Genomic DNA, 27,347 nt, shown 5'->3' with positions numbered 1-27,347 from the left:
GCCATTTGTGTTATTTTCTCTCTTGTGCTCCCTTTAAATGTCCAATGAGGAAAAATAAGTGTTGGTCTCCAAACATGAATATTGGTGGGCCCACCTGCAACCAGCTACTCAAAGTAAGTACTGAGCTATTGTTAACAGGTCTTTACAATATACCTAGACTGATATTTTGCTCTACCCAAATGGTTGTTTCCCTGTTGCCTCATGTTATTGGCTGTTTGGTGTATTATTCCGTCTCCTTTGCCATGCTTGCATTGCAAATGCATAAGGGACTATTTGACATGTACAAGTCAACAATCAAAAAAGCTAAAAATGTACTATTCAGACAAAATTTAAAATGCTAAATGTGCAAATAAATAATTTTTATAAATTATTCACAGAATTTCATAGACCTGAATTCACAGAAGGAACTCATCCCATTATTCAAGAATTTATCGACAAACTGACAAATCATTACATAACCAAAGAGACATGTTGCACTCCTATTTAAAACAAAGGAAAACTATCGGCACCAACCAATTCTCAACAACATGAGTCTGTCTAGGAAGAGGCACATAACCTGCCTCATCTATATCTAGGATGACCTTAAAAACACAGATGACTGGAGCAGGATCGCTGCACTACTCTTGGACCTCTCAGTTTCCTTTGACTCAGTTGATCATGACACTCTAATCCCAAGACTCAACAAAGCTGGCATAGAGGAGACTTCTCTCAACTGGATCATGTCCTACTTTCAAAACAGAACAAATGTTATCCATAATCGCCTTTTTTCATCCAGACCGTACTTTACAAATCATGTTTTTCAAGATCTACATGAAGTTATTACCATCAATGATCAATGAATTTCAGCTCATATGCTATAACTATGCAGATGACAGAAAACTACTTCTTAAACTGGAAAGCCCGAAAGACATTGGGAACTGAAACATCCTCAATTGCCTCAGAGCTGTTGATGAATGGATGGCATGGAGCCATCTCAAACTGAATGCTTCCAAAAATGAAATACTGACATGTGGCTATTGGAAAAATTATGACCCAGTCTGCATCTGGCCTGACAATCTTGGACCACCTCCAAAAGCATCTCTGAAAGTAAGAAACCTTGAAATTACCATGAACTCCAAGTTTTTAATGAATGTCCAAGTGGACAAACTAGCAAGATCAAGCTTCATTACTACTCTGTGACACATCTTCCCCCACTTAGGATTTCCGTACAAGATCCAGGCTACTATCTCTCTTGTACTGTCTCAACTTGATTACACCAATGGCCTCCACCATGGATTGCCTTTATCAACTATGAAAAGACTACAATGAATTAAGAACACTGCTGCCAGGCTACTCCTACATGTAAAGTCACAAACCAACATCCCCTTTGCTTGAGGGCCCTACATTGGTTACCGGTTGCCAGAAAATCTACCTTCAAGTTGCTTTCTAGCACCCACAAAGCATCACATGGAACAGGACCACTTTTCAGGAATACAGTCATCAAATACACAGAACAAAGAAACATCTGCTCCAGAATGGCACCTTATTTCAAAACCCCATGAAAAACAAGAAAACAACCTTGGGTGATACATCTGTCTCTGTACAAGCAGCCAAACTATGGAATTTATTACCCACAAATAAAAGATGGATGGATAACAATCTTATTTTCAGAAGACTACTCAAGAGTTGGCTCTTTCCTACATTACCACCATACTCATGCATGGTATATGTCTGTATATGTAAACATTTATGTTTTAAATACATGGATGTATTTAGATAGGTGCATTTCTTTGTACAAGTAGATACACTACCCATGGTTCAAAAATATATAGATATTCTTTTTAACCAATGTACATATTACATTTGGTTAATATATTACTTTCTGGCGATCGGCACTAGGTAGTTATAGTTAGGACCTAGTTTCTATAGAAAATTGTTTTTTGACTAGGCCATATCTTTGGTACCCCTTGATGAATCTTCACGAAATTTTCCAAAACAATTTGACGCTCACTTGAGCTGCTGTCTGGAAGGTTTCGGTGTGATCCATCAAACCGGGGAAAAAAAAAGGGGGGTCCCAAAATGTGTTTTCCCCATGTTAATTCCGATAGGGATTTTGAACATGACTACAGCCCAAACCGCTGAACGGAGTTACATCAGATTTGGCAGAACGGTAGCTGTTGGTACAGAAAATGCCCTTTGCGTTATTTGGTGTAATCCATTCAGCAGTTTTTTAGATATTAAAGAAAAATAATTTTTTTATACATAGGGACGCATAGGATCCGCAAACCCTCCTGGTCTCGTGCTGAGATCTGACTGGCTGCCAACACTTCAACCAGGAAGTGTTGGCAGCCACCTTGGGACTCGGCTTCAGCCGAGTCTCTGAAAAAAGATTTAAAAAAGAAAAGGAGCCAAGGTAGAGTCACCCTGACCCATTGTCTCTGTTGCTGGAGTCCCAGAGGGACCCTGCCAGGGCAAAAAAGCTTTTTTTTTCAATTTTCCCCAAATATTGCGACAGATCCATGACTTCAGCAAAAATCGCCCACCCCCCCAAAAAAAAAGCAAGTGTTGGCTCCTGCGTTTGTTTGGAAAAAAGCCCCTGGGTGGGCCAGGCCCCAGTGGCATTATTTATGAAAAGGAGGGGGTGAACGGCTCCCCCCCTCCTGAGGTCCTTGGAGCCCCAGGGACCACCACCTCCATGGGCTTTGTTTATAAAACAAGGAGGGTGGAACATGGGGCTCCCCTCCTCAGGCTCTTTAAGCCCCAGGGACCATCACCTCCCAGGGCTAAATCAGCAGTAATCGGAGGGCAGCACAGCCCCTAGTCCCAGGGACCACCACCTCCGAGGCTAACTAAGATGTAATGGGGGGCCCAACTGAACCCCGAGCCCTGAAGACCACCATCTACCCGGGGCTAAATAACATACAATGAGGACCCCGCAGATGCCCCCAGACCACAGGGACCACCACCTCCACAGGACCAAAAACTTTTAAAACAATGAGAGAGGGGCTGTGCGGCCCCCTCTCAGGCCACAGGCCTCCCAGGGGCCAGACCTGAAAAGTAAAGGGGGCCCAAAACCCCTCCTTCTGGAGCCAATAATGGCCCTGGGGACAGCCAAACACCCAGGGCTGGCTCCTGCTATGTCCCTGGGTGCCCACACCCAGGACATAGCTGTTTGCTTTTACTTGGCGGGAGCTTTGACAGCTCCCACCAAGTAAAAGCAAACACTCTGGTTCCAGCGGGCGGGAGCCGTCAAAGTGCTCCCGCCCACTGAAAGCAGAGGTTTCTTGTCTTTCCCTGCCAGCAGACATGCCGGCAGGAAAAGAGAAGAAACTATTGCTCTTGCGCCAAGGAGCTGCATTTCCAGCAGCTCTCTTGTGTGCAATAGCAATCCCGGCTCCCACAGGAGCCCGACGCCTTTGGCCATGCGTGGTTGGGGTTACATGTTTGAATGAGTGTATTTTTGTTTTAAGTCTGCTTTGGACCCGCAGATCCATTTACACTGGGTTGGGGGTGGGTGGGGGGGCTCACACTGAGCCCTGTGGTGCATCAGCGGGTTTGGACACAAAAAATTAATTGCCAATTTTTTGCCCATGCTGGGTCACTGAGGGACCCCTCCATGTATCCTATTGGGTTGGGATACCTGTATCATGACACCTTATGTGTTTTTCCCCTTTTTATTTCCTTCTTCAGCCCAAGAGTGAAGGAAAATGGCAGCCACATCCTTCCTGTCAGGTTGCGGCCAGCTAATCAGAGCCTAACTCTTCACCAGGATCCGTGGGTCCCCTGCGAGTGGATCCACAAAGGATCCACATCCCTAGATATCTAAATGTATTTTTCTTTTAGTAACTCTGGAACTACTAAACAGATTTACACCAAATTACACATATGCTTTCTGGACCAATATCTAGCTGTCTGTCAAATGTGGTGTAATTCTGTCCAGCAGTTCAGGCTGTAGTCGTGTCAAAATTCTCAAAGGGAAATTGCATGGGAAAAACACGTTTCGAGACCCCCCTCTTTCTTTTCCTGGCCCCCGCCTAATGAATCACCCAAAACTTTCTAAACAGCAGCAAAAGTGAGTGGCAAACTAGTTTTGAAAATTTCGTTAAGATTCATCCAACGGCGCCACAGTTATAGGCAAAAAATATATATATTTTCCCATGGAATGTATGTCCTAACTATAACTACCTACTGGCTATTTCCAGTAGATAATATATATATATATACATATATCTATATATATGTGTATATATATATATATATATATATATATTTATATATATATATTATTTTATGCTTAACATTTATATAGGTCACTGCATAGTTTTTACATCAGTTATTTGATTATTTGATTATATGCTTATGGGTCTCTGTTTCATTCTTTCAGTCACAATATGTAAATATGATCATAACAATTGTATCTATAAGTGATTCTCTATTCACTGTTGAAATATTGAGGAAAATATATAAATATAATAAATAAAATAAATATTTTTTAAAATACACAGATAAATTAGCTTCATGTACAGCAATACTCGAAAGCCTGTTTCTAACTATCTAGACACCCATGCACATATGGGACTTTATACAATACAACTTTATATCTCAATATATTATCTTCCTTATGCATGTATCCCCTTTCTATAAAGTCCTGTATCTATATATTTAGTACTTTGCTCCTACTGTACAAGACAAACAACCTTTGAATCTCTTGAATGCATTTCTCTGTGTCTCATCCTATACCTCTCTTGATATATACTTTACCTCTACGCTTTGACTGATCCCAAACCTCGTTCAACCAATATGATCTCCCAAATTACCCTTTCTAGACTCCTCCTCTGTCACTCCTTGGCTCACCACAAACCTCATTATACCACTATGAGCTCCCAAAGAACCCTTTCTAGATTCTTCTTTCATGTATCACTAATTTCACTCATTCCAAACCTCATTTTACTACTATGACCTCCCTAATCCCTTTCTAGACTCTTCCCTCTTCTATCCTTCCTTTGACTCATCCAAAACCTCATATTACTACTATGATCTCCCAAATAACAAATTCTAGACTCTTCCTTCTTCTATCCTTCCATTATCCTTTTCAATCAAGCTAAGAGACACGTAAATTCACTGCTCAAATTGCCAATTTATATTTCCCCAATCTAATTCATCAGTAATCTTTTTTGAGTTCTGGAGTAGGGTGCTACTTGCCAAGAAGCACTTCAGCGCCTCACCAGGGGTAGTAAGCACTATATAAATCCAATTACAATATGACAAGAATGCTCAATCGTCCCACACTGAATTATGCATCTCATACATGCACTGCATACAGAAAGCAATAATATTTTTGTTTTTTCCTCACTGAAGCAGACTTGTTTAAATCTTTTATTTACGACTTGTGTGTTGTTTACTTTGCTGCTTTCCTCAATACTTCTTCCCCTTAATGTTCTTTCTATTGACATTTAAATTATGTTTAATTCCCTTTTTTCCCCATTATGAATTTTCCTGTTGCGCTCCCCAGCTGTGTCTTATTCATTGTTCTTCCTCATATGTGTTCACATGCATGCACAAATGCTGCTTCCACATTAAAATCAGACATACAATGTTTGCCAATACTTAGGAAGTGATTTAAAGGTAAAAAAAACAATTAAATTAAAGGTCCTCATTACAACCCTGGTCAAAGACCGCCAGGGTTGTTTTGGCGATTGTACCGGTGGTACAATCTGCCGTATTATGACCTTGCCGGTAGCGTTGCGGTCGCACCGCCGGGACCGGCGGTTTCCCGCCATGGTTGTCCCGGTGGTATTAATCCGCCAGGGCAGCGCTGCTTGCAGCTCTGCCCAGGGGATTATGACTCCCCTTCCCGCCAGTCTGTCCATGGCGGTAGAGACCACCATGGAAAGGCTGGCGGGAAGGGGATTTGCGGGGCCCCCAGGCACAGCCCCACCCTGCTGAAAAAAGCGATGGATGCAGCTGTACCCGTCGCACGGCCACAACACCGCCGGCTCCATTAGGGGCCGGCTCCAATGTTACAGCCGACAGCCCCGCTGGGCCGGCGAGGATGTTGTAATGCGGCCGGCGGGATTGCGGCCGCATAGGCGGCCAATCGGCGGTCCAAGGTTGTAATGAGGGCCAAAATGTGTAAAGATGTATTAAACATCTTAATTGTTCCAGCATACTTTCCTACATCCTCCTTACACATATCTACCACTATAATGTCAGCTCAGAAGGGGGACTTTATTATGTCACTACATAGCAGTAGAACTGTCTGTGATGGGAGAAGGAATCTAGACGGTCCTCCCATGTTTTATTATGGTGTCATGTGCTTAAAAAATAGCTTCTTTCATGGTCTTTGAAATGCACTAATGCCTAGATTACAAGGACAGTGCATCCTATTATCATGAATGCTCTGCCCCCAGGATAGCTGGGAACTGCGCTGCTCTGGAGGCCGCACAGTGTTTCACTGTGCAGGCAGCAGCCACCAGCAATTTAAAGAGGGGACTGAGATCCCCCTTCAGGAAGGTTCAGTGAGTGACTGCACATGCCTTAAGGGAATGTCTAGGAGTGTTTATCGGATCTCTATTATCCCCTTCAGGGGGCTGCCCAAAAGTGGCACAGTAACAATGTGCCACCTCTTTTGTGGGGCACTCTGAGTGTGCTTCTGTTGCTTTGTGCCCATGTCCGTAATAGGGCCCGAGGCAATGTGATTCCTTCATTTACATAGAGCCACGCCCTTATGCAAATGAGGCACTATATGTGTGTCAATTCTATCAGTATTACAGAATGGGCTGCACAAGTAGAGCACTATGCATAATACAGTGCTAGGTGTTCATGCTATCACAATGATACTTCTTGAAAGAGATTCCTCAATGGCTCCTCTGGCATAGTATCCTTTGGCTTGCAGCCTACTTCCCCAACTTATATTTCCCAGATTTAATTGAAAATATCTGCTGTAGTTGGCTGGAGAATGCTGCACCACCATATTAGTGCAGGGAGTGCATTTCTGTCCTAGCATCTCTAAAGCAAGGAATTCATTGTTGGCGTCCGTTCAATTTAAAAGAGTACTTTGGATAGCTGTTAAGCAATGGTGTAGCGATGGCATTGAAGCCCCTAAGTTTAGGTAGGAAAATTGGACCTCCATATCCTGATTGGGTTATAAAATGCAGTAGTAATTGGTGTTTAGAGGGCTCTGGTGCAGCTTTAACTACTGCACTAATAATAGTATTGCCTCTGCTTAGTAATAATTGACAGCGTCCTGTGTCACAGGTTTACTGAGCTGGTGAACCCAGCACATAGTTGAGGTGCACCATTACTCGCGCCACGGGCAGGAGGTGGCCAATGGTAGTAGCTTGCAATGCAGTAAAGTCATCCAAATGCGCCTGCCTGGGAAGCCTTTAACAAATTACAACTAGCGACAATTGGCCTCATCACTCCTTGACCATGCACAGTGCAGCTACTATACTCCTTCTCTTTGCGGACTGTTGTACCTGCGGCTAGGGCAACTATTTATCGGCACAAAACAAAGAGAGTAACAAAGAGGTGAGTCCGGAGGGGAAAAGGTGTGCGGTTGAGGGACTTCTTGATGTAGCATGTTTTCTCTAGATGCAGTTTGCCGAGTTGAGGAGTTCTTTGACGAAGCTGTTTGTTTTATGAGGTAACCTAGATATTTTGATTTTGACACTCTATTGATTGTATTGTTTTTATGTGTGTTCTGTGTCTATGCGTTGTCATTCTTGTTATGGGTTAGCACAAGGTGGCACTGTAGCTGACCCCTTGCCCCACGGCATGATCCACGATTGGGTGTCGAAAATTAACAAGCATTTACAATAGAGCTATTGGTGTTGTAAATTCCTAACTGGACTTTTCTTGCCACATAAACTGAAAATGAAAAGTAAAACAGTTGACAGAAGCGAGCCGATTCAATGCATCACGGCCGCCATGAGCGTGAAGGAGAGACACAAAAAGAAAAAGAAGTTCACTCACGGCCAAATGTATTGGTTATTGTACAATTATCCATGTAACAGGGTAGATGTCCAAGGCGGTAACCAAACCGCCCCAATGAGGGACAAACTTAAAGCATTTACCAATGATGACAAAGGATTTTTTAAAGGCAAGCCCACAAGCAAGTGATAGTGATGGGTGTGCGGTGAGAGTGGCTAAAAGTCCACAATACTCATAACAAGTCAAAGCACTTGCACGCTCGACCTAAAAATGGTGTTGTGGCAGGGGTGATTGTAACTAGGGGGGTGACCATGTTCAGACCCCAGCAGGGAGCTCAGTAACCTGTGGGCCCGGGCACATCCCTCCAGGTTAAGGGATGGATGTGACCCATGGTCAATGACCAAAAGGCTGCTCACACCGTCTCTGACGAGTGCTCCGTTGGATTGCTCGCTCTACTGCTCAGGCCAGCAGGGAGAGCCAGGAGACCAGGAATGCCAGACATAATCAGTGGACTGTGTTGGTATTGTGGTCCTGCATGGCCTTCATGCTATGTGGCAGGGGGCCTTTTGGGCTCAAAAGAAGGCAGAAGGAAGCGCAACACCCTTCGAGGGACGGTGGTGCTCAACCAGGTGGGCAGTAACAGTTATCTCATCTTTTCTGTTCTAATTTTTCTTTACGTAGCACCAATGGCATCTGATCTTACGCTAGGATTTCAACCATGTCCCCGTACAAGATTCCGGCTAAGGTAAGCATTTGATGGGGCATGCGGAGCACATTTGAGTCAGTCTCTTGTTTTCCAGTAACATTAATCAGAGCACGTGATGTTGTGGAATGTAACTGGTGCTCATCTAAAGTGCGTGGCAATGGGGCTCAGGTAAGTGCAGTATGAGTCCTTCTGCAGAGACCATGATGGAGGGATGGCCAGGCAGCCAGGAGTGCAGTGGGCCAATCACACAAGCAAGTGTGGGGTCAGGGAGTATGGCACTGTGCATCAAAGCACTTTTGTGATGACTTTTTCTTGTTTTTTCAGAAGCCGTAAGGTGCTTAAATCAGCACAGGTGGCCACGAGTGTCCTGCAACTTCGGAGGAACTCCATTCTTTTAGCCAACTCTGGAAAGCGGCAAAAAAACATAGGATTGACTGGGTCCTCAAGATGGTGTTAGAAGACTCAGGGAAGGGGCCACAAGGTGGACGAGAGTCTTTCCAAGCATCAGAGAAAGGTGCCAGTGTGCTTCAATGGCACTCTACCAGCCTGAGGAGTAGAGCGGTGAACCAGTTGCAAATTGTATCGAGCTCGGAGGTGAGTCCACAGCTCAGGGGTTACTGCCTCCTTCATGTGGGCAGGGTGTGGCGAGGCCACTTTACAATGCCGATGTGGGGTTAGTAGGTCAGAGTAACGTGGTAATTTTTCCTATCCCACAGGGTGAAGGCCTCCCTAGAGCTGCGAGTGCCACTTCCCCCTCACAAGTAGTGGGGCGGCCTCCCTACCCCATTACTCTGCACCAGTCGGTGGGGCTTCAGCTGCAGCCCTTACCCAGGCTACACACCATGGAGTAAGCGCACCATCAATTCCCCCACCATTCAACCCCTCTGTTAGTGAGACTGGCAGCAATGGCCGTGCCAGTTCAGGGGCTGTGTCTGTCAGGCTTGCAGCACCAGGGGTGGCAGTTCCCAGGGATACAGCAGCCAAGGTTTGGGCTCAAACTGTGGTGGTGCCAGTAAGTGGGGTATTGGAGCAGGCCCCTTTTATTTCTACCCGAGTCCTGTTTGGCACAGCCTCACCTACCCATGCCCGAGGTAAACAATTGCGTAGAATGTTCATGCAGAGACCAAGGACAAGATACAGAAGGGGAAATGATGTGATGCATTTGATCTAAACATGCATGGGTAGTACCAGGCAAAGGGAAGGTTTGTACGGAGGGGGAGCAAAAGCCGAAAAAAGTCTGGTTGGAATGGTCCTTGAAGACCTGGGTCACGGGGCTCTTCATATATGGGGCAATCCTGACAGGAAGTTCCCAGCCCTGCCCCTCAGTTATTTGGTTAAATGTCCTTGATCCACAGTGTGGCTTCTGAATTCCAGGGTTCGGCTTGGCTACAATATGATCCAATTTAGGAAGGTGAAGGCAATCAGACCAGAGGTGGTAAGGGCTCAGAGGGAGATCAACATGTGGCACTCTGAGTTTAGCATGGGGATGGTTCAGGTAAAGGGCCTGCAGGCCTTTCGGATGGACAGGGGGTCAGGAGACAAGAGAGCAGCCTGCTGACAGTTGAACAAGAAAGAGTACTTTAGAGGTTCTAACTGCAAACTTGTGCACCTTCTGTGGACCACGGGGGAACTAGAAGGTAAATGTTTCAAGAAGCACAGGAGACCACAGGACCAGCCTATCCCAAAAGGATACTAATGTCACTCACACTTTAGGCAAAGTATCATCTGTAATACAACTTCACATTTCTGCACACCTCTTGGGAAAGTACAAACATGGGCAGGGTGCACACCTTCTTTGTTACGAGTTCAAGGACAGTTTTTGCATCCCATCTCAGGCCTTACCCTCCTCAGTCCCTCCTAGGAATCAATTGTCAGTCACACAGCAACCAGAGTTTACCAGAGAAAAGATACTAAAGGAAGTTCTGGCAGGGAGAGTGTCAGGCTCATTTAATAGACCACCCCCAGCAGACCTGTCTGCTCGCCCCCTAAGGCTAGTGCCCAACAAAAAGCCTAGCAAGTTTAGGCTAACTCATAATCTGTCCTGCCCACATGGGTAGTCAGTCAACGATAGTCTGCATGAGTAGTCGTGCACCGTAAGGTACATGTCATTTAATGAGGCTATTTAGAAACTGCAGAAGCTGTGGGGGAGGGGGCTTTGATGGTGAAATCAGACATTGAAGCCACATTCCACCTCCTACCTCCCGACTCCAAGGCTTCATGTTTGAGGGGAAATACTATGTGGACCTTTGCATGCCCTTGACTGATGCAATAGAATGTTCAGATTTTGAGACCCTTGGTAATTTCCTGGAGCAGGCAGTCAAGGACATATTGGGCTCAGAGGGCACAGTGCATTAATTGGACAACTTCTTGTTCATGGGGACCCCAGGTTCCCTGGCTTGTGGGAGGGCCCTCAAAGGTTTTACTGAACTGGCTCAAGTTTTAGGGGTGCCTTTGGAAGAAGACAAGATGAAAGGCCCGACAACTACTCTGTCCTTCCTGGGTTTTGAGAAAGAGTCTGTGGCAAGAGTTTGCAGGCCAACTCAGAACAAGGCAGCGGGTTTTAGGGCATTTATCGAGTCATGTCTGGCTGACAAAAAAGTCACTCTTCACCAACTGCAGGTCCTAGTGGGCCAACTGAATTTCGTGCTCAGGGTCATTCCAATAGGGAGGGTGTCTTCCAAAAGCATAGCCAGGACTCTGTTTGGCCTGCAAGTTTAGCATCACCAGAAAACACCTGAACTCAGAAGTCAAAGAAGATATGGATATCTGGAAGGAGTTCCTTCAGAAATGTAATGGCACACTTTTATGGCACCAGCCGATACAGTCGAATTCAGATTTGGCCCTCTACACAGACGCAGCTCGGAGTGTGGGTTTTGAGGTGTTTATTGGCACTACGTGATACATGCAACCCTGACCAGCTAGTTGGGTCTCATTGGGCCTCACTAGAAATATCGCTTTATTTCCAATTGTGGTGGGGCTGCATATCTGGGGGCCGCTCCTAGCCAACAGGAGGATAGTGTTCTGGTCGATGATCAACAGTCAAAAGGTGAACTGCCCCTGTGTTTGGAGGCTGCTCAAGGCCCTGATATGACGATGCCTCTCTGATAATGTTTATTTTCCTTCCAGACGTGTTCCCAGTATGGAGAACCCACCGTAGCTGACGCCTTATCCCATTCTAAGTTGGCAGAGTTCAGAGCGCAATGGCCAAAGACAGACAAGGCGAATTTCCTCAGAACCTGCGGAAGCTGGGTGCCCGTTGGTCCTGAACCCAATTGCGACTTCGCTCGCCCCTAGGACCAAGAGTGCATATGAAGCGGCATGGCAGACTTACTCCATGGGTTTTGAGGCAGGCGATAGATTCAAATGTTTGAGTGTGGAGGGGTGTTACAGTTCATTTCTAGGCAGAGGGCCTTGGGCACGTCAGTCAGGAAACAGCTGTCAGCCTTAAGAGTACAAAGGACTCCTCAAATGACTTTAGGGTTCAGAGGGTGATGATGGGTTGAGAGCCCCTAGCAAAGATGATAGGAGATCGATAGATCTGCCAAGATTGGCCCAGATAATCAGCACGCTCCCCATGATTTGCTCAGCTCGTTATGAATGTGTGTAGATTTATAGAAGCATGGCTTATAACCTGTGACGGTATGCAGGTCCCTTCAATGGGCACAGGAAGATTAAGTGATTTGCCCAGGAACACAGGACGTTGCGCTGACATGAGGTGTGAACCCAGATCCCTAGCTCCAGAGGCAGTTGCTCTGACCTCTGCTCTACATCCTCTCCCCTCCTACTTAGGCTGACCTACTCATTCGCCTTTTTCGGGAGCCTGAGAATATCTGAGCTAGTCGCAGCATCCTGGTGGGACCTTTCCATGGGCATTTTCATTCCTGATGTAATACTTGTGGAGAACTCTCTGCAAATTAGATTAAGGAGGTCAAAGACGCATCAGTTGCAAAAGAGTGTGTGGGTGCAGCTCTTCGCAGCACCAGGAGCCGTTTGGTGCCCAGTGTCATTAGTGTAGGAATACCGTCGTCTCAGACCGTAAACTAACCATTGCACCCTATTGGTACATGAGGATAGCCTCCCTCACGTGTTTTCAATTCACCTGAACAATTAAGCGAGTCCTGGGCAGTCAGGGGGAAAATGCTGCATGCTTCAGTTCACACTCCTTTCGAATTGCGGCTGCCACCACAGCAGCTGCGCTAGGTCTGTCCTCCAAGGCGCTTAAGGGGGTGGACAGGTGGAAATCTGCATGCTTCAAGTACTATGTCAGGCCACATCTGGTAGATGAGCACCCCTTTTTTCTTCCCTTTTTTGCCCCGCCCCACTTTTGTTTTATTGGGTGGTGATCCCTCTGGCGCCCCGGTAACGTTATTTACTAAATTGTCCTTGCAGCCTCCTCTCAGAGCCTGGTTAACATTTGCTGGTGTTGGGATTTTTTACCCGTAGAGCAGGCAAGCTCTTTCATGGTTCCAGTTGGGAGAGAGCACAGCTTGCCCCAGGAATAAAACACCACTTTGTGGGCTCCAGCTGAAGTACCTCTTTGACCAGCTAGTTGCAGCACTGGACTCGGGGGCCCTGGGAGGACCACAGATATTTTAGTCATCCATGCAGGGGGAAACAAGATGGTCCTCTGAGGCATCGGGCAATGGGGGAACTACTGCTCTCTTCTTCTTCCCAAGTTGAGGAAGAGGCTCCCTGAGGTGACCTTACTATGGTCTGAGGTCACTCCCCAAACATTTTGGCCAGCGTGGCCTCTGCTGGTACACTCAACAAGTCAGTGAGGTAGCTTAATCATTTAGTGCAAAAGTTATTTGCAGGCTCATTCATGAACACAGTTCGTCATGGGTTGCTGCACCTCTCTAGGGCAGAATTGTTCCACAGGGATGGAGTGCACCTCTCCCACAAGGGACGTGGTCTTTATCCAGACAATTTGGGGGATATAACCAAAGCGATTCAGTGGCAAGAGTGGGGAGGGCAAAGTTCATCAGTGACCTCATCATTCTGTGGTGGAAGTGATACACAGAAGAGAACAGGCCACACAAAAAATGGACTAGTTTGCTGATTCTTCCATCCCTTTGGTTGGTGTTTAATCTTTTGGGGCACCGGGCTGGCAGGAGGGGGGACGGACCTGCTGGTGGTCCTGGATCTTTCTGCCCTACCTTGAGTCACCTTGATCTGATTATTACTGGGGACCACGCCTGGTGACAGTTGCCCCAGGAGGGCCAGAGAATTATGCGGGGCTCTGGTAGTGTGCATTTTACGGCGTGTATTTTCACATATCACTTTCGTGCTTCTGTGGACAGAGGGGAAGCTGGCATTAAATGGAAGTTATAATCTGTGTTCTCAGGTGCCCATGTAAGGGGCCCCAATGGCACATAAAAAAAATATATATACTTACCTATACTTACCCAGGATGGGGTCCCTCATCCAATGGTGTCCCTCTGGTGTGGATGGGGGTATTGCTGGGGCTTGGGGTGGGCACCTGTGTGCCCATTCCATGGTGTTTGGCCATGGAAATGGGTCCACAGGTCACCTAACGCCTGGTCTGACCCAGGCGTTAAATAATGGTGCTAAGAAGGCTTAGAGCCATTATTTGGGTCCGCCTACTCCGTGCGCATTGTTTCTGCTCCGGATTATTAATAAGGCGGTAGGGAGTTAGTGTCATGTTGTGGACGGGAACGCCTACCTTGCATCTAATTAGCACAAGGTAGTTTGCCGCATCCACAAAATGACGCTAACTCCAATATTTTGATGCTAGATGGGTCTAGCGTCAAAATATAAATATGGAGTTAGGTTTGCGCTGTTTTATCGTCAAATAAAATGATGCTAAAACAGCACAAAAATATCGGCCTATGTGTATTTCTTTTTCTTTTTCCTGTCTTACCTCTTCTTTCTCCATTCCTCTTTTTCCTCTTCTTTTTATAAAAAAATAACCAGGATCCACACTATAAAAGTTATTTTTTCTCAAAATTCGCAATAGTTCTTATGTATACGTTCATCTGCAACATGATACTTTTTTCCTTTTCTGTTTGTGTTTCTTCAATAAAAAATATTTAACTTAAAAAGAAAATGGGAAAGCCACAAGGGTAACACGCTGGGAAACAGGTATTTTAAAACCAGCTGAAGCAGGTGTCAAGGTGGTGCTTTCTTATTTCCTAAGTGATGAGGTACTTCACAGGTTCGGCGCGAGACGAGGAAAAAGATACAGATGCAAGCTCTTGCCTCAGGTGAAGCGCACTTCAGAGAGCTCATTAAACGGGAGGCCCCGGGAGGCCCCGGGAGGACGTGACCTCTTCGACTCAACAGGGGCCTGCTTTTCATGTCCCTACTGAAGACAATAAAGGGAAAGTAGAAAAACGCTTTGAAGCCCCAAACTGGGCTTCCTATGGGAATGTAAGATGATAGGAAAAATGTAGCAGAAATTGGTATATTCCTCATGACAATCCGTCCCCTCCTCGAGCCCTTTATCAGTGCATTTCTCAACAGGATCAAGACACGTGCAAAAGCTGTAGGTAGCAGTACATGCAGAATGTATGGGTATTTAAAGACACAACCAAAGAGCCTGGCTTTGAGTTTACACATTGAAATGTAACCATTCAGAATCGTAAAGTAATTTTCTCAAAGGTTGTATTTTTAGAATGCAAAATCATTTTGTAAAGAGTAACTGTTTGAATTTTCTTAAATAAAAGAAATTGCTTTGGTGGTGATTCTAAAACATATGAACCTATTTTTCGTGCAATTTTTAAACTTTATTATTTGGGAGGGAAAACCATGTACACAAAATAGCCACCTGGTTTGAAGGGAATTTTACAACCAGGGTTGCCTTTGAAATTATCTAATTCACGCTGTCCCAGAAAAGAGTGCTGTACTGTGTGTCAGAACAGGCAATTAAAAACAATTGAAGGACAACTGTCACACACCTATCCAGTTGTCGTGCTTCATCCTCGGGTCTCCTCATTTGCCAATAATTATTGTAATGGTGAATGGGATTCATAAATGGATAGGGAGAGGGGGTTCAGTCACAGTGAGTTAAAAGTCACCTATGTATCCCTCGTACACTTTTACTGTAATGAGTGCCTAGGGGATGATTAAACATGGTTAATGCATGGAAGAATAAGTACTCCTACTCCTACTGCTCAACATGTTTCTGCCTTGTGGCCTACAAGGGTCCGGGCATTCATCAGGACCAGGATCCTCCAAGGCCCTCCACGACACAGGCCCAGCCTACCTCAACGACAGACTCACCTTCCACACCCCCACCTGCAATCTTCGCTCCGCTAGCCTCGCCCTCGCCTCCATCCCCCGCATCCGCCGAACCATCGCCGGAGGAAGATCCTTCTCTCACCTAGCCGCCAAGACCTGGAACTCCCTACCTCTCCACTTTCGCCAGACCCAAGACCTCTTGACATTCAGGAAACGCCTCAAGATATGGCTCTACGACCAGTAGCTCCCCTCCGCCAGCGCCTTGAGACCCTAACGGGTGATTAGTGCGCTCTATAAATCCTTGATTGATTGATCCCTGAAGCTTTAATGTGAATACCCCAGGAGTTCATACCAGAGTCTTAGCATAGATGCAAGCTTTTGCACCAATAAAGTATAAAGTTTTAATATATACTCGTAATTTGCAGTACTTCTTGGTGCCTTCTGGCCAGCTTTATAGGGCCCCATGGAGGAGTATAGTTGGGAACCCTTTGTAGTCTCACATTCTTCATAGGGGGATGTTGAAAATTGGGTCTCTAGTTGGCAGAGGTATGCACCCTGTCCAAGTAGAGACCACAATCCTAGTCAGGGTAAGTCAGATGCACAACCTAACTTAACATGTGCTCACCCTCTGGTACCTTGACATAGAGCAGTCAGGCTTAATTTAAGAGGCAATCTGTAAAGTAGTTGTGTAACACACACAGTAACACAATTAAAACACCACGAAAAGGACTCCACACCTGTTTAGAAAAATTGAAAATATTTATCTGAGTAAAACATGACAAAGCAACAAAAATCCAACAGTAGAAGTCGATATATACATTTTTATAGATTAAGGGACTCATTACGACTTTAGCGGTCAGAATCATCCGACTGCCAAAGCTGCGGGGAGGAGGTTGCCGTCATACCAGCAGTCTACTCCCCAGTTGTACTACCATGCACCCACAGGGCTGACTGGCGGGAACAGTTCTGCGGTATTGGCCTCGGAGTCGAGGCCAATACCGTAGCACTACAGCACCCTCGGAATGCACACTGTCTGCACAGCACAGCAGACAGTGTGCATTCCGAGGGTGCTGGGCACTGTGTTTCCATCAGTCTTTTCAAGGTCGGGGTCCCCGCCCTGAAAAGGTTAGTGGAAACTGGACTCATGATCAGCGGGGTGGTGCTGAACTTAGCACTGCCGTGGTTGACCACGAATCCAACCGCCATCAGCTCGTCAGGGACCATGTCCCCAGCGGTGACGGTGGTCCCCTGGTGGTCCGACCACCAAGGTCGTAAAGTGGCAGTCAGACCACGTGGAGGGAGGTGGTTCGACTTTCACTGTGAGGCTGGCGGTCTCATGACCACCAGCCTCGAAATCAGGCCCTTAATGTAAAATAGTGCTTAGAAGTCACTAGCAGTCAAAAAAGTTACTTGAAGTCGCGAGGGACTGGTGCAAATCCAAAGTTCAGGCTTACCGTAATGGAGGGTAGACCAGCTACAGAACCCATGAAGTGCCCACTGAAGCAGTACCTTTGGTGAAGCAAAGCATCAACGTCAAGGGCATGATGCGTTGGTTCCGCTCCTCACAGTTGGGTCCCACGTCGGTGTTGAACTTTGTAGAAGTGAATGGGATGCGGCATTGGCAAGCCTCACAGTGTCATCATCAAGCCGCGCAGGCTCTGAATTTGATGTTGTCAAACAGCCCCTGCATTAGCATCAAAGGAGCGATGCACCAATTTTTCTCATGCACTCGAGGCGATGCGTCATTGTAGAAAGGCATACTCCTTTCAATAATCCACATAGGATGAAAAGAAATTTCACAGAAGTTCAATAGTACAGATTAATAATCCTAGTCATCTGCCACCGTTACTGCACACCTCCTTTCTATAATAATTAACACTCTAATAATCTAAATTTAGACCAAGAAGGAACACAAAAAACAGTAAACCACAAACTTTCAATACAAGCAAGAATAAGCCAACAAAATTAACAAAAAGAGTATAAACATGACCTAACCATGACACTAAATTACCCTGTAAGGCCATTTGAACGTATACATTCTTTTTAGAACCGCTTCACCTTTCACGTTCCAGAGACACCACTAAATATAATTGGATGTCTGTGAAACACAGAACGCCATAGTTACCACAGTTGTTTCTTTGCAGAAATCGGCTGCAGAACCCATGTCTGAGGCCCAGGACTGAAGTGGGGCAGCTCAGGCAGGGGCAGGACTCACACATGGCAGAGTCCAGCAGCACCAGGAGAGTTGCAAGCAGTCGTTGATGCCCCTGAGACTGCAGAAGAACAGGGGGAAAGCCAGCAAGCCCTTGGAATCAGTCTGGTCAGCAAGATGGGAACAGCCCTTGTCCTTAGCAGGGCAGAGATCAGCAGGGCATCTCAGCAGAGCAGAGAAGCAGTCAGTCCAGGCAAAGTAGCAATCCTCAGGACACAGCAGTCTTTACTCCAGCATAGTTCTTCCCAGGTCCAGAAGTGTATTGATTAGCTAGGGTCAGAGCCCAAATATTTATACTTGAAAGTGCCTTTGATGGGGATTACTGCAAAGGACTTCTCTGAAGTGCATAGGTCTCCCTTTCATCCCAGCTCTGGCTCCAGACTATCAGTTGGGGGTAATCAGTCCCTTGTGTGGGGTCAGGTCACTACCCTTTAAAGTGTAAGTGTGGACCCTCCCATCCTTCCTGCCCAGGGAGACCCATCAGTATGCAGATGGAGTTGAGTGTCATGTGTTGTGTCTGTCTGGAGGGAATGCGCAAATGTAGCTGTCACCTAGCCCAGGCCATACGTGTATTGGAGACAGGCTGTCAGGCACACAGAGCAGTGAGAACACAAAAAAGCCCACTTTCTGATAGTGGCATTTCTAAAACAGTAATGCTAAATCTGACTTTAAAGAGGGTTTCTCATACTCATTCCAATCATATGAAACATGATGGAGCTACTCTTTTCTGATCAGAAATTACAGCTTAAAATTATATTAAGGAATTCCCAAAGCTGGTCTATGAGAGGAGTAGACCTCGCAGTAATGAAAAATGACTTTGGGAGTTTTTCATTACCAAGACATGTAAAACTTAAAAGTACTTGTCCTGCCTTTTACTTACAAAGCAGCCTGCCCTTTGGGCTAACTAGGGCCTACATTAGGGGTGACATATGTAATGAAAGGGGGGTTTAAGGCAAGAAGTTTTGAATGCCAGGGCGAAGTGGCAATGAAACTGCACATGCAGACTCTGCAATGGCAGGCATGAGGCATGTTTACAGGGCCACTTGAGTGGGTGGCACAATCAGTGATGCAGGCCCACTAGTAGCATTCAAATTACAGGCACTAGGTATATGGTATACCACTTTACAAGGGGCTTACAAATAAGTTAAATATGCCAATTGTGGATACACCAATGTTACCATGTTTAGAAGAGAAGAACATGCACTTTAGCACTAGTTATCAGTGGTGAAATGCTCAGAGTCATAAGGCCAAGAAAAAGATACAGCAAAAAGAGGAGGTGAAAGGCAAGACGTCTGGGCTAAGACCACCCCAAGGATGCCAGGTCTAACAGGGGAGCTATGGGGAAATACCTTTATTTGTACGGCATGTCTTCCTCATATTCCAAGGTTTGAGTGTGTGGAAGGGTGTTCTTCTAATGAGCCTGATGGCCTTCCTGAACTCTACCTGAACTTCAAAGGGTAGCCTGAGGGCTGTACTCAGCCCCTTCCTGACTTCTGAAGATGTCTGCCCTTCCACTGACAAATGAAGCTCACACCTGGACATGTCTGCCCTTTCTTACCTTAGATGATTGGAGCCAGACCCAGGGAAACTAAAAGAATTGACTAGAACCATTATGGATTTAGACAAAGGGGGTGTCTCTTAAGGCCCTTTATCTATGCAGTTCTCAACAGAATTGAAACAACTGAAAGTAGCTGTACATGCAGAAGCTAAGAGTATTCAAAGATCCTCAATATTACTCTTACCGCAGAGAGCAGTTCGCCATTGGAAGCTACTCATCGCTCTCACTGGGTTCGGAAACTACAAGTGAATGAAACTGTAGCCTTGAGTTGTGACATATATTTAGGTATGGTAATATTATCTTACTTAGCATTAAAAACAACTGAGAAATACACAGAAAAAAAACGATTGTTAAAGGGATATTATAGGCATGTGAAAATGCCAGTTAAAACATACAGGTGGTCATTACAACCCTGGCGGTCGGTGTTAAAGGGGCGGTAAGACCGCCAACAGGCCGGCGGAAAAAAAAATTGAATTATGACCGTGGCGGAAACCGCGAGCAAAGACAGCCACTTTAACACTCCGACCGCCACGGCGGTACAAACAAACAGCGCAGCGGTCACCGACAACAGACAGGCGGGAGACAATATACCACCCACAGTATCACAACCTACCAATCCGCCACCTTTTCTGGGGCTTATTCACCGCAAACAAAAACACAGCGGAAACAGGACTTCGAAGGGAAAATGCTCACCTCTGCACACCCCACCAGGAACCAGGACGCCATGGAACCCGAGCTCCACATTTTACCAGCCTTTATCTTCTTGCTCCTCTACCAGGAGCACGAACGCCGGCGGCGAAGACCACGGTGAGTCCGGCACCTACGACACAGGGGAGGGAGAGGGAAAAAACAGTGACACACACATGCAACACCCCCACTCCCACCCTCACCCACGACAACACACACACTAAAACAGCATGATACGTTACAGTTACACCCCCCCTAGGAAGAATGCAATGACAAAAGGAAATGAGGCGAACGATTGTAATATATTCAAATTCAGTAGTCAAATAATATACATACACTATTTACAAATATATACACGAAGAATATTAGTCCAGGGTATTCCACCCTTAAAGTCCGTGGACCACTGGGCCCACATTGCATAGGCGAGGCCCACACAAGATACCTGAACATGACGGAGAGAACACTGCAGGGGCATCAAATAGAAATAAAACAGGCACCTCAGGGGGAAGGAAAAGGGGGGGCACCTCAGCCAGTTGAGTGCACGACGCCAAATCCACGAGGGGGCCCCATGCCCACTGTTCAATCCTGGGGAGTGTAAAGCCACACTCTCACAAGTCTCTACACTGGGTGGTTTGCCCACTGTTCAATTCTGGGGAGTGCAAAGCCACAGTCTCACAAGTCTCTACAGTGGGTGGTTTGCCCACTGTTCAATCCTGGGGAGTGCAAAGCCACAGTCTCATAAGTGGATAACATTCTCCACTGGTTTCTGGAGGGGGTTTTGTGCCCAGAGTGCTTCATCCTGCCAAGGACAGAGGTAGTGGATGTAAATCTCCACTGGTTCTGGAGGGGGCTTGGTGCCCAGAGTGCTTCATCCTGCCAAGGACAGAGGTAGTGGATGTAAATCTCCACTGGTTCTGGAGGGGGCTTGGTGCCCAGAGTGCTTAATCCTGCTTGTGGCGGCCTCAGTAGCGTCAGTGCTTTTGGCACTCATGGGCCTGAGGTGCTTGTGGCGGCAGTGTCCTTGGCAGCGATGATTGTGGCGGCGGTGTCCTTGACAGCGCTTCAGCTGCTGGCGGTCCTGTCTTGGGCAGCGGGGCTGCTGGCGGTCACCTCCTGGGCAGCGGGGCTGATGCTGGCGGTCTATCTGGCCCAGCGGGGCTGCTGGCGGCCGCCTCCTGGGCAGCAGGGCTGATGCTGGCGGTCCTGTCTGGGCCAGCGGGGCTGTTGCTGGCAGTCCTGTCTTGGGCAGCGGGGCTGCTGGCGGTCTTCTCCGCTGTGCTGATCTTCCCAGACTTGCCGGGTTTCTTGTGCCCCTTCCCCACCTTGGAAGGTGTCGCAGCTGACTCCACACTCCCACCTGTACCCTTGGGAGCGGCTTTGGTGGCTGGTGTCTTCCTCCTCTCCTGACGGGCACTGGCCAACTTTTGGTGCTTGACAGGTGGGGGACTGTTCGTGCTGTGGCTCCTTGCCACACTGGCTGCCCTGCTGCCTGGTGCACTCCAGAATCCGGTGACTACTGGCACCACTGGTCCCGCCAATGTTGTGGCTGAGGTGCTAGGTTGGGACCTGGAGAGTCAGGACCTAGGAGACTGACGGGGTGGGGGAGGTGAGGGAAAGAGGTCAAGGGTGGACAGGAAAAGTTTCTTAGGAACACTGGGACAGGTAGCTGGAGGGGGTTTGGGAGTGGAGGAAGAGGTTGTGGTCGTAGGAGGTGTACGTTTGGTGACTTTGGGTGAAGGTGCATTAACTGGAGGCTGTCGTGAGGTGGATGGCTGTTGGGTGGGTGTGTGCCTGCGTTTGTGTACCTTGGGAGGTGGCATCACAGACACACTGGGAGAGGACACAGGGGATGTGTGAATGGTAGTGGGGGTGGTGACTGCACATGAGCGGAGTGTGGTGGTGGGTGTGCTGGTGATGGAAGTAGTGGCTGTAGATTTAGTGCATGCAGGTGTGAGTGGAGACAGTCCTGGGAGGGAGGAGGGAGGCGAGGAGGAGGGGGACACAGTGGAGGCAGTGGATGTTGGTATGTCTGCATGTGTGTGATGCTTGCGTGAGTGCCTGTGGGATGTGTCGTGCTTATGTTTGCCTGAGCTTCCTTTGTGTGTTGAGGTGTGTGCATGCTGGTCTGATGGTGTGCTTGGGGTAGGCTGAGGTACATGGGATTGGGTCTGGGTGGAGGAAGTTGGAGGGGGAGGCTAGAGACAGGGACAATGGCTGCCATCAGTGCTGAGGCCAGAGTCTGAAAAGCTCGCTGAAGGGCTGCCTGACCAGAATGAATGCCCTTCAGGAATGCATTGGCTTGTTGCAACTGTCTCCCTACACCCTGGATGGCATTCAAAATTGTAGACTGCCCAACAGTAAGGGACCTGAGGAGGTCAATGGCCTCCTCACTGAGGGCAGCAGGGGTGACTGGGGCAGGGCCTGAGGTGCCTAGGGCAAAGGAGATGCCCACCCTCCTGGGTGAGCGGGCACTGGGCAAAGGCTGAGGGGCTGCTGGGAGGGCGGTGCTGGAGGGGGGTGGCGGCTGTACCTGTAGATGCGGGGGCACAAATGGGGCCACCACCACAAGGGAGCTCCCATCAGAGGACGAGTCCGTATCACTGGTGTCAGCTCCTGTCCCCGCCGTGGAGCTCCCCTCGCCCTCCGTCCCACTGGTGAAATCAGACTCCGTAGTGTCGCCCTCCAGGGCCATGTGGGATGCAGCTCCCTCCTGCTCCGGTGCCACTGCTCCTCAGACTGATGATGCTAATGCACACTTGTACAGGGAGACCACAAAAAGGGGTGGGGAAGACAGAAGAAAGACATGTTGAGTGCATGCATTAGCGCTACCGTTGGCGGACACAACAGATACAGAAGCCCCCTGCACTACGCCGCGCACTTCGGGTCCACTATTCAATCCCTGGGACATGGCCTACAAGGCTATGGCCGATATCTGGACACATGGATGTCCCAGGAGCCTGACTAGGTGTACCCAGGTGGGGTGGGGTACCACAGGGTCTGACTGAAAAAGGCACACTCGTCCTGGCCTAGGGAAACCCACAGCCCACATCCCCCATCCAGACACCTCCACTGTGCGCTCAGTCAGCAGAATGAGAGTGTACTCACCCCCTTCTTGCTGCTGTGATGCCCTCAAGCACCCATCCAACTCCGGGTACGCCACCGCCAGGATCCTGAACATCAGGGGGGTCATTGGTGCAATGGGCACCCCTCCCACGTTGGGAGGCCATCTCCAGCTGGCTCTCCGCCATCTTCTTGCTCCAGCGGCGAATGTCCTCCCATCTTCTCCGGCAGTGTGTGCTCTGTCTGTGATAGACCCCCAGGTTCCGGACGTCCTTGGCGATGGCACGCCAAATATCCTTCTTCTGGTGGGTGCTGACCTACATGAATTGTACAGGGGAAAAAGAGAAGTTATTACCAACTGCACCGTCAAAGTCATTGGCTTGCATCCCTATCCTTGCCATGTGGCACATGCACTCACCGTTGTTTCATGCACGCATCATTCTACCCCCTATCTTTCATCAACACCACTCCACACAGGCATTGCCCATACAGCATGCTCCCAGAGTACTTACCTGTTTCTCTGGAGGACCGTAGAGTAGCGAGTACGGGGGGAGGACCCCATCCACGAGTTTCTCCAACTCCTCCGTGCTGAAGGCAGGGGCCCTTTCCCCAGACGCACAAGCCATTGTCTCTTCCAGACTGAGGTCACAGCAGCACTTGCAGTGTAGGTCCTCTCCTGTCGAAGATCAGGTATTGAGTGATTGAACAGATAGAAAATGGCGGTCACGTCCGCGGCGGTGCGTACTGTCACCGCCGGCGTACATCGTCATTGGCTCCTGGGACCCATAGGGTCCAATGTTAACCAATGCAGAATTGCACTGCGGTCTTCGACCGCCTACCCGCGAACGTGTACAACGCCAGCGCAGTTACCTCACATCCAATTGTCACACTTTACAGGTCAGGCAGCCGCCATTTCAGGGGCCCACATGGCTTTAATTTTTAACTGCGTCACACATGCCTAGGCCTTGCCTCAACACTCATACAGGCAAAATTCGGGTTATGAATAGTTTTCTGAGTAAGCTGTGTTTACGTACCTCTGAGTTGGTTGATTCTGTGCTCGCTGTTGTCCTTCATAGGCACTGTTCGCTGGGACATGTGAGGAGATGGCGGCATCCTCCGGTGTACAGACTGCTGGTGGACCTTTCGACAATGGAGGAAAGACAAGTAATCATCACCTACAGGCTTGATCGTGCCACAATCCTGGAACTGTGTGCCCAGTTGAAGCCAGACCTGATGTCAGCTATCCGCCATCCCACAGGAATCCCCCCTCAAGTGCAGGTGCTGTCAGTACTCCATTTCCTTGCAAGTGGGTAATTTCAAACATCAGTGGCCATAGCATCAGGGATGTCCAAGCCTATGTTTTCCAACGTGTTGTCCAGATTGTTGTCTGCCCTGCTGAAACACATGCGGAGCTACACCGTTTTCCCTCAGGTGGAGGATTTGCCTACAGTGAAAGGTGACTTCTATGCCCTGGGACGTATCCCCAACATCATAGGTGCCAATGATGGGACACATGTGGCCTTGGTCCCCCCGCAGGAGTGAACTGGTGTACAGAAACCGGAAGAGTTACCATTCGATGAATGTGCAGATGGTGTGTTTGGCAGACCAGTACATCTCCCATGTTAATGCCAAATTCCCTGACTCAGTGCATGACGCTTACATCCTGCGGAATAGCAGCATCCCTTATGTGATGGGGCAACTCCAGAGGCACCGTGTGGCTATTAGGTGAGCACCTGGAACCAAATCAGTGGGAATAGTTGTCTGGGTCTGGGGATATCCCTACAGGTTAGTGTGTGTCTAACAGTTATCCCCCGCCATTTGCAGGTGACTCTGGCTACTCCAACCTCTCATGGCTACTGACCTCAGTGAGGAATCCCAGGACAAGGGAAGAGGAACGCTACAATGAGGCCCATGGGCGAACTAGGAGGATTATAGAGCGGACCTTCGGCCTCCTGAAGGCCAGGTTCCAGTGCCTCCATATGACAGGTGGTTCCCTATTCTACTCACCAAAGAAGGTGTGCCAGATCATCATGGCCTGCTGTATGCTTTACAACTTAGCTTTGCGACAACAGGTGCCTTTTCTGCAGGAGGATGGTCCAGATGGAGGTGTTGTGGCAGCTGTGGAGCCTGTGGACAGCGAAGACGAGGAAGCAGAAGAAGAGGACATCGACAACAGGAACTCTGTGATCCTGCAATACTTCCAGTGAGACACATGTAAGAAGACAAACCTGCCTACTACATGTACTTTAACACTAGTACCTCTCTACTGTCTGTCCTTTTCACCCAGTGTACGGTCACTGAGTTGTCACTTTCCCTTACGATTTCACAGATGTGGGTCCCACTGTGTGACATCTGCTTTGTTTCCTCATGGACCACAGCTGTGTGACATAGGTATGTTGACATTACAATTGAAAGAGCATTTTGTCACTGTAATTGCAAATACACTATTTCAAAATCACAGACAGACTCCAGATTGTTTTGTGCTTTAAGGGTGTTTATTTAAGTGCTCAATATTGGAGGGGGTTGTAAAATGGTGAGGGGTGATGGTGGAGGAATGTCCATGGCAGAGTCCAGTCTATTAGTCTCACAGGTGCATTGTCCAAAAGGGGCATAGGAGGTGGAGCTGGGGCAGTTTGAGGATGGACAGGGTGACAAGGTGGGACAAAAGGATGACATTCAGGGCGGTCTCATTTCTTGGTGGGGGTCTTGGCATCGTTCTCTGTCTTTGTCCTGGATCTCAGGGACCGTTTGCGGGGTGGTTCTCCCTCTGCAGGGGGTGGGGTGCTGGTGTGGTGGTCCTGTGGCGGTGCCTCCTGTCCACTAGCGCAGGCGGAGGTGGTGGGCAGTTCATCGTCCATGCTAGTGTCAGGGGCCCCTTGTTGTGCCACAGTGTCTCTCCTGGTGTTGACGAGTTCCTTCAGCACCCCTACGATGGTGCCCAGGGTGGAATTGATGGATCTGAGTTCCTCCCTGAAGCCCAAATACTATTCCTCCTGCAGCCGCTGGGTCTCCTGAAACTTGGCCAGTACCGTTGCCATCGTCTCCTGGGGATGATGGTACGCTCCCATGATGTTGGAGAGGGCCTCGTGGAGAGTGGGTTCGCTGGGCCTGTCCTCCCTCTGTCGCACAGCAGCCCTCCCAGTTCCCGTTTCCCTGGGCCTCTGTCCCCTGAACGGTGTGCCCACTGCCACTACTCCCAGGTCCCTGTTGTTGTTGGGGTGGTGGGTTAGCCTGGGTTCCCTATAATGGTGGACATACTGCTGATTGACGTGTCCTGGGGACAAAGGTATGGGCCCGCTGGGTGGTTGTTGTGCTGGTGTTTCCAGAGGAGGCAAGCTCTGTAGTGGCCTGTGACTGTGTGAGGGGAACCGACTGTCCCGAGGCCCCAGATGGGCCGGGCTGGCTGTCTAGATCCAGTTGGACAGAGCTGCTGTCATCACTGTGGGCCTCTTCTGTTGGTGGTGTGGACATGTGTGGACCCTCCTGTGCGGTGATGTTGGGTAGGGGTCCTGCAGGGGTGTAAAAGCATGATTATTGCATCCTTGTGTACCATGGTGTGAAATGGGTGGGTGACCGTGTACCCCAGTGCTTGCATTCCTGTGTGGGACCTTGTGTGATGATGGGGGGGTGTATGGGTATGTGAAGTGGCCATGCATTGGTGATGGGTGTCCATGCTTTGGTGTTGCATGCAGGGCTTGGTGTTGAGATGTGTGGTTTGTGATATTTGGACATTTGTGAGGAGTAGGAGAGATGGGGGTGAGGGCGAGGGTGGGGGTATGTGATGGTATGCAGGTAGGGTGGGGGATATAGTAGTAAAGGTTTGACTTACCAGAGTCCATTCCTCCAGCTACTCCTTCGAGGCCCTCAGGATGCAGCCAAGACTTGCTCCTCCCATGTTGTTAGTTGTGGGGGAGGAGGTGGGGGTCTGCCGCCAGCCCGCTGAACCGCAAGGTGGTGTCTTGAGACCACGGAACACACCTTCCCCCGTAGGTCATTCCACCTCTTCCTGATGT

Source organism: Pleurodeles waltl, chromosome 4_2 (genome assembly GCF_031143425.1).
Source record: "Pleurodeles waltl isolate 20211129_DDA chromosome 4_2, aPleWal1.hap1.20221129, whole genome shotgun sequence".
NCBI lineage: Eukaryota > Metazoa > Chordata > Amphibia > Caudata > Salamandridae > Pleurodeles > Pleurodeles waltl.
Note: the sequence above shows the minus strand (reverse complement) of the source record.